The sequence below is a fragment of the Phyllobates terribilis genome, unplaced genomic scaffold (genome assembly GCF_046119375.1).
Source record: "Phyllobates terribilis strain yellow unplaced genomic scaffold, ASM4611937v1 Scaffold_4__5_contigs__length_816908805, whole genome shotgun sequence".
Taxonomy (NCBI): domain Eukaryota; kingdom Metazoa; phylum Chordata; class Amphibia; order Anura; family Dendrobatidae; genus Phyllobates; species Phyllobates terribilis.
Window position 1 is genome coordinate 690,389,496 of NW_027362764.1, and position 7,729 is coordinate 690,397,224.

General features: G+C 54.4%; 3 non-coding genes and 2 pseudogenes across 3 annotated transcripts in view; all 5 read left to right on the top strand.

Moving 5' to 3' along the window:
• The first annotated feature begins 371 nt into the window (after nucleotides 1-371).
• Nucleotides 372-490, top strand: LOC141267339 (5S ribosomal RNA; annotated as a pseudogene).
• Nucleotides 491-2,183: 1,693 nt separating this feature from the next.
• Nucleotides 2,184-2,302, top strand: LOC141268375 (5S ribosomal RNA; annotated as a pseudogene).
• Nucleotides 2,303-3,984: 1,682 nt separating this feature from the next.
• LOC141270440 (5S ribosomal RNA) lies at nucleotides 3,985-4,103 on the top strand. Its single transcript, XR_012321676.1, has one exon. It is a non-coding gene; the product is annotated as a 5S ribosomal RNA (ribosomal RNA).
• A 1,706-nt stretch (nucleotides 4,104-5,809) lies between these two features.
• Nucleotides 5,810-5,928, top strand: LOC141270441 (5S ribosomal RNA). The gene has a single exon (XR_012321677.1). It is a non-coding gene; the product is annotated as a 5S ribosomal RNA (ribosomal RNA).
• A 1,706-nt stretch (nucleotides 5,929-7,634) lies between these two features.
• The window catches only part of LOC141266263 (5S ribosomal RNA), a 119-nt gene continuing 24 nt past the window's right edge, over nucleotides 7,635-7,729 (top strand). The window contains exon 1 of the ribosomal RNA XR_012320314.1: nucleotides 7,635-7,729. This exon is cut by the window's right edge and continues 24 nt beyond it. This is a non-coding gene — a ribosomal RNA (5S ribosomal RNA).

Below are 7,729 nucleotides of genomic sequence, written 5' to 3' on the forward strand. Positions count from 1 at the left end.
CTAGGTACGGCGCGCTGCAGACAGTCAAAAGGGTTGCTCCCTTTCATTAAAAGTTAATCCCCGGCTGCAGGCTATTAGAAAGCAACTAACCGCGCTCTACTCACCCTACCCAGGTCTACCGGTGAGTCTCGCCGCTGCTCCCGGCCTGTGGCATTGGCCGCGACGCTGACGTTCCGTCGACAGCGCGGCAGCCGATCAGTGAGCTCAGCGGCTGTGAGCGGGGCGTTCTGTCTACAAGACCTTTTTAAGGAGCCAGCAAAAAAGTGAAGAGAAAGGAAAGCACAAAAGCACCTTGTCTTACTAAGCACTGGAAAGGGCAGCCGGCAGCCGGACGTCAAAGTGGAAAAGCAGCAAGTGAGAGGCCTGTCTCTGCCTACGGCCACACCACCCTGAACACGCCCGATCTTGTCTGATCTTGGAAGCCAAGCAGGGTCAGGCCTGGTTAGTACTTGGATGGGAGACTGCCTGGGAATACCAGGTGCTGTAGGCTTTTGCTTTTTCTTACTTCCACCAGCAGGGGTCACTCTCCTCTATGCCTTTTTTCCATTCCTTTTTTCACAAGCGCACACATGCTCCTTTCTTCTTTTCATTTGCTTTCTCTCTTGCGCTATTTAATCCTTGCAAAATACCAGCATCCTTCTCATCACCGTGGGCCTCCAGCATTGTTGCTTATTTACTTTTAATACTAGGCTTCTTTTCACCAGGACCAGCGACTCCCGCATAACTGGAGGCAACCACCGCTGACCTGGAGGCAACCACCGGTAACCTGGAGGCCAGTTTACAGCACAACCCAAGCAAAACACCTTTGCAGGCCACACGACCCCCCCCCCGAAGAGCAGCTCAAATTCACTCGCAACCATCTCACCCTCTTCCTTCATTCACTCCTGGGCGTTTCGCTCCACCCCAAGTTGCGGGTCCAGCTTGCTCTTTCTGTCACATCCCCGCGATGAACGGTTTAGCCTGCAGGAGACCCTGCGCCGAGCCATTTTTAAACACATATGATGCGGCAGGTGTTTCATTGCTCAACAAACAACACCTATAGGGACGGCACAGCCTATGCATCGGTCCTTCGGAGACCGCCCCAGAACGGCCAGAGTTCTCGTCCCCACGCGAGCCTGAGGAAGGCTGGCCGGGCGATGGGCCAAGCAGCGTCTACTGGCCATACCACCTTGGATATGTCTGATCTCGGAAGCAAAGCAGAGATGGGTTCGGAAATACTTGGTTGGGACACCTCCTGAGAACACCAGGTATTGTAGACAATTTTGATGACGTTTTGCCATCTTGCCCAGCTCGGCTAGCATGGAGTGGCGCCTTGCTGGACACCGACCTTACGTAAAGTAGAGGCTGGAAGTCCCAAGCCTCCCAAGCCCCCCAAGACCTCTAAGATAAGGACGCAACCCCGCCGCCTCTACCAGGCCTCACACCGAGCTCCTTGCCACGGCTAGGAGTGCTTATTGACCCCGCAGCCGGCCGTATGCAAATGATGGCGTTAAAAGCATCTCGCGCTGTGAAGGGGCCAGGCTTTCAGCAGCTGCCCAGGGGATGGTTTTAGAGGGCGACCGCCTAACGAGGGCCAGCAGAAGTAACGTCTTCTTCTTCAAAGAATCTTGTGTAACTAACCCAATCAGACAGCTGCCCAGGAGCTAACCTCAGTGCTAGGAAGGAGCGGGAGGGAATTGAGGGGGTGGTTCCTGCTAAGGCCCTGAAATAATAATAAGACAGGCAGGAGAGTCTGACGCATGGTGGCGGAAAAGCTGCAGGTGCAAATAGGGAATGTGGTCTCGTGCGAGCAACTTGTGCATGCTCGCTGTGTGTGAGTGTGCGCTTCCTAGGTACGGCGCGCTGCAGACAGTCAAAAGGGTTGCTCCCTTTCATTAAAAGTTAATCTAGAAAGCAACTAACCGCGCTCTACTCACCCTACCCAGGTCTACCGGTGAGTCTCGCCGCTGCTCCCGGCCTGTGGCATTGGCCGCGACGCTTACGTTCCGTCAACAGCGCGGCAGCCGATCAGTGAGCTCAGTGGCTCTGAGCGGGGCGTTCTGTCTACAAGACCTTTTTAAGGAGCCAGCAAAAAAGTGAAGAGAAAGGAAAGCACAAAAGCACCTTGTCTCACTAAGCACTGGAAAGGGCAGCCGGCAACCGGACGTCAAAGTAGAAAAGCAGCAAGTGAGAGGCCTGTCTCTGCCTACGGCCACACCACCCTGAACACGCCCTATCTCGTCTGATCTCAGAAGCTAAGCAGGGTCAGGCCTGGTTAGTACTTGGATGGGAGAACACCTGGGAATACCAGGTACTGTAGGCTTCTACTTTTTCTTACTTCCACAAGCAGGGGTCACTCTCCTCTATGCCTTTTTTCCATTCCTTTTTTCACAAGCGCACACATGCTCCTTTCTTCTTTTCATTTGCTTTCTCTCTTGCGCTATTTAATCCTTGCAAAATACCAGCATCCTTCTCATCACCGTGGGCCTCCAGCATTGTTGCTTATTTACTTTTAATACTAGGCTTCTTTTCACCAGGACCAGCGACTCCCGGCTGACTGGAGGCAACCACCGCTGACCTGGAGGCAACCACCGGTAACCTGGAGGCCAGTTTACAGCACAACCCAAGCAAAACACCTTTGGAGGCCACACCACCCCCCCAAAGAGCAGCTCAAATTCACTCTCAACCATCTCACCCTCTTCCTTCATTCACTCCTGGGCGTTTCGCTCCACCCCTAGTTGCGGGTCCAGCTTGCTCTTTCTGTCACATCCCCGCGATGAACGGTTTAGCCTGCAGGAGACCCTGCGCCGAGTCATTTTTAAACACATCTGATGCGGCAGGTGTTTCATTGCTCAACAAACAACACCTATAGGGACGGCACAGCCTATGCATCGGTCCTTCGGAGACCGCCCCACGCGAGCCTGAGGAAGGCTGGCCGGGCGATGGGCCAAGCAGCGTCTACTGGCCATACCACCTTGGATACGTCCGATCTCGGAAGCAAAGCAGAGATGGGTTCGGAAATACTTGGTTGGGACACCTCCTGAGAACACCAGGTATTGTAGACAATTTTGATGACGTTTTGCCATCTTGCCCAGCTCGGCTAGCATTGAGTGGCGCCTTGCTGGACACCGACCTTACGTAAAGTAGAGGCTGGAAGTCCCAAGCCTCCCAAGCCCCCCAAGACCTCTAAGATAAGGACGCAACCCCGCCGCCTCTACCAGGCCTCACACCGAGCTCCTTGCCACGGCTAGGAGTGCTTATTGACCCCGCAGCCGGCCGTATGCAAATGATGGCGTTAAAAGCATCTCGCGCTGTGAAGGGGCCAGGCTTTCAGCAGCTGCCCAGGGGATGGTTTTAGAGGGCGACCGCCTAACGAGGGCCAGCAGAAGTAACGTCTTCTTCTTCAAAGAAGCTTGTGTAACTAACCCAATCAGACAGCTGCCCAGGAGCTAACCTCAGTGCTAGGAAGGAGCGGGAGGGAATTGAGGGGGTGGTTCCTGCTAAGGCCCTGAAATAATAATAAGACAGGCAGGAGAGTCTGACGCATGGTGGCGGAAAAGCTGCAGGTGCAAATAGGGAATGTGGTCTCGTGCGAGCAACTTGTGCATGCTCGCTGTGTGTGAGTGTGCGCTTCCTAGGTACGGCGCGCTGCAGACAGTCAAAAGGGTTGCTCCCTTTCATTAAAAGTTAATCCCCGGCTGCAGGCTATTAGAAAGCAACTAACCGCGCTCTACTCACCCTACCCAGGTCTACCGGTGAGTCTCGCCGCTGCTCCCGGCCTGTGGCATTGGCCGCGACGCTGACGTTCCGTCGACAGCGCGGCAGCCGATCAGTGAGCTCAGCGGCTCTGAGCGGGGCGTTCTGTCTACAAGACCTTTTTAAGGAGCCAGCAAAAAAGTGAAGAGAAAGGAAAGCACAAAAGCACCTTGTCTCACTAAGCACTGGAAAGGGCAGCCGGCAACCGGACGTCAAAGTAGAAAAGCAGCAAGTGAGAGGCCTGTCTCTGCCTATGGCCACACCACCCTGAACACACCTGATCTCGTCTGATCTCGGAATATAAGCAGGGTTGGGCCTGGTTAGTACTTGGATGGGAGACCGCCTGGGAATACCAGGTGCTGTAGGCTTTTGCTTTTTCTTACTTCCACCAGCAGGGGTCACTCTCCTCTATGCCTTTTTTCCATTCCTTTTTTCACAAGCGCACACATGCTCCTTTCTTCTTTTCATTTGCTTTCTCTCTTGCGCTATTTAATCCTTGCAAAATACCAGCATCCTTCTCATCACCGTGGACCTCCAGCATTGTTGCTTATTTACTTTTAATACTAGGCTTCTTTTCACCAGGACCAGCGACTCCCGCATGACTGGAGGCAACCACCGCTGACCTGGAGGCAACCACCGGTAACCTGGAGGCCAGTTTACAGCACAACCCAAGCAAAACACCTTTGCAGGCCACACAACCCCCCCGAAGAGCAGCTCAAATTCACTCGCAACCATCTCACCCTCTTCCTTCATTCACTCCTGGGCGTTTCGCTCCACCCCAAGTTGCGGGTCCAGCTTGCTCTTTCTGTCACATCCCCGCGATGAACGGTTTAGCCTGCAGGAGACCCTGCGCCGAGCCATTTTTAAACACATCTGATGCGGCAGGTGTTTCATTGCTCAACAAACAACACCTATAGGGACGGCACAGCCTATGCATCGGTCCTTCGGAGACCGCCCCAGAACAGCCAGAGTTCTCGTCCCCACGCGAGCCTGAGGAAGGCTGGCCGGGCGATGGGCCAAGCAGCGTCTACTGGCCATACCACCTTGGATACGTCCGATCTCGGAAGCAAAGCAGAGATGGGTTCGGAAATACTTGGTTGGGACACCTCCTGAGAACACCAGGTATTGTAGACAATTTTGATGACGTTTTGCCATCTTGCCCAGCTCGGCTAACATTGAGTGGCGCCTTGCTGGACACCGACCTTACGTAAAGTAGAGGCTGGAAGTCCCAAGCCTCCCAAGCCCCCCAAGACCTCTAAGATAAGGACGCAACCCCGCCGCCTCTACCAGGCCTCACACCGAGCTCCTTGCCACGGCTAGGAGTGCTTATTGACCCCGCAGCCGGCCGTATGCAAATGATGGCGTTAAAAGCATCTCGCGCTGTGAAGGGGCCAGGCTTTCAGCAGCTGCCCAGGGGATGGTTTTAGAGGGCGACCGCCTAACGAGGGCCAGCAGAAGTAACGTCTTCTTCTTCAAAGAAGCTTGTGTAACTAACCCAATCAGACAGCTGCCCAGGAGCTAACCTCAGTGCTAGGAAGGAGCGGGAGGGAATTGAGGGGGTGGTTCCTGCTAAGGCCCTGAAATAATAATAAGACAGGCAGGAGAGTCTGACGCATGGTGGCGGAAAAGCTGCAGGTGCAAATAGGGAATGTGGTCTCGTGCGAGCAACTTGTGCATGCTCGCTGTGTGTGAGTGTGCGCTTCCTAGGTACGGCGCGCTGCAGACAGTCAAAAGGGTTGCTCCCTTTCATTAAAAGTTAATCCCCGGCTGCAGGCTATTAGAAAGCAACTAACCGCGCTCTACTCACCCTACCCAGGTCTACCGGTGAGTCTCGCCGCTGCTCCCGGCCTGTGGCATTGGCCGCGACGCTGACGTTCCGTCGACAGCGCGGCAGCCGATCAGTGAGCTCAGCGGCTCTGAGCGGGGCGTTCTGTCTACAAGACCTTTTTAAGGAGCCAGCAAAAAAGTGAAGAGAAAGGAAAGCACAAAAGCACCTTGTCTCACTAAGCACTGGAAAGGGCAGCCGGCAACCGGACGTCAAAGTAGAAAAGCAGCAAGTGAGAGGCCTGTCTCTGCCTATGGCCACACCACCCTGAACACACCTGATCTCGTCTGATCTCGGAATATAAGCAGGGTTGGGCCTGGTTAGTACTTGGATGGGAGACCGCCTGGGAATACCAGGTGCTGTAGGCTTTTGCTTTTTCTTACTTCCACCAGCAGGGGTCACTCTCCTCTATGCCTTTTTTCCATTCCTTTTTTCACAAGCGCACACATGCTCCTTTCTTCTTTTCATTTGCTTTCTCTCTTGCGCTATTTAATCCTTGCAAAATACCAGCATCCTTCTCATCACCGTGGACCTCCAGCATTGTTGCTTATTTACTTTTAATACTAGGCTTCTTTTCACCAGGACCAGCGACTCCCGCATGACTGGAGGCAACCACCGCTGAACTGGAGGCAACCACCGGTAACCTGGAGGCCAGTTTACAGCACAACCCAAGCAAAACACCTTTGCAGGCCACACAACCCCCCCGAAGAGCAGCTCAAATTCACTCGCAACCATCTCACCCTCTTCCTTCATTCACTCCTGGGCGTTTCGCTCCACCCCAAGTTGCGGGTCCAGCTTGCTCTTTCTGTCACATCCCCGCGATGAACGGTTTAGCCTGCAGGAGACCCTGCGCCGAGCCATTTTTAAACACATCTGATGCGGCAGGTGTTTCATTGCTCAACAAACAACACCTATAGGGACGGCACAGCCTATGCATCGGTCCTTCGGAGACCGCCCCAGAACAGCCAGAGTTCTCGTCCCCACGCGAGCCTGAGGAAGGCTGGCCGGGCGATGGGCCAAGCAGCGTCTACTGGCCATACCACCTTGGATACGTCCGATCTCGGAAGCAAAGCAGAGATGGGTTCGGAAATACTTGGTTGGGACACCTCCTGAGAACACCAGGTATTGTAGACAATTTTGATGACGTTTTGCCATCTTGCCCAGCTCGGCTAACATTGAGTGGCGCCTTGCTGGACACCGACCTTACGTAAAGTAGAGGCTGGAAGTCCCAAGCCTCCCAAGCCCCCCAAGACCTCTAAGATAAGGACGCAACCCCGCCGCCTCTACCAGGCCTCACACCGAGCTCCTTGCCACGGCTAGGAGTGCTTATTGACCCCGCAGCCGGCCGTATGCAAATGATGGCGTTAAAAGCATCTCGCGCTGTGAAGGGGCCAGGCTTTCAGCAGCTGCTCAGGGGATGGTTTTAGAGGGCGACCGCCTAACGAGGGCCAGCAGAAGTAACGTCTTCTTCTTCAAAGAAGCTTGTGTAACTAACCCAATCAGACAGCTGCCCAGGAGCTAACCTCAGTGCTAGGAAGGAGCGGGAGGGAATTGAGGGGGTGGTTCCTGCTAAGGCCCTGAAATAATAATAAGAGAGGCAGGAGAGTCTGACGCATGGTGGCGGAAAAGCTGCAGGTGCAAATAGGGAATGTGGTCTCGTGCGAGCAACTTGTGCATGCTCGCTGTGTGTGAGTGTGCGCTTCCTAGGTACGGCGCGCTGCAGACAGTCAAAAGGGTTGCTCCCTTTCATTAAAAGTTAATCCCCGGCTGCAGGCTATTAGAAAGCAACTAACCGCGCTCTACTCACCCTACCCAGGTCTACCGGTGAGTCTCGCCGCTGCTCCCGGCCTGTGGCATTGGCCGCGACGCTGACGTTCCGTCGACAGCGCGGCAGCCGATCAGTGAGCTCAGCGGCTCTGAGCGGGGCGTTCTGTCTACAAGACCTTTTTAAGGAGCCAGCAAGAAAGTGAAGAGAAAGGAAAGCACAAAAGCACCTTGTCTTACTAAGCACTGGAAAGGGCAACCGGTAACCGGACGTCAAAGTGGAAAAGCAGCAAGTGAGAGGCCTGTCTCTGCCTACGGCCACACCACCCTGAACACGCCCGATCTCATCTGATCTCGTAAGCTAAGCAGGGTTGGGCCTTGCTAGTACTTGGATGGGAGACCACC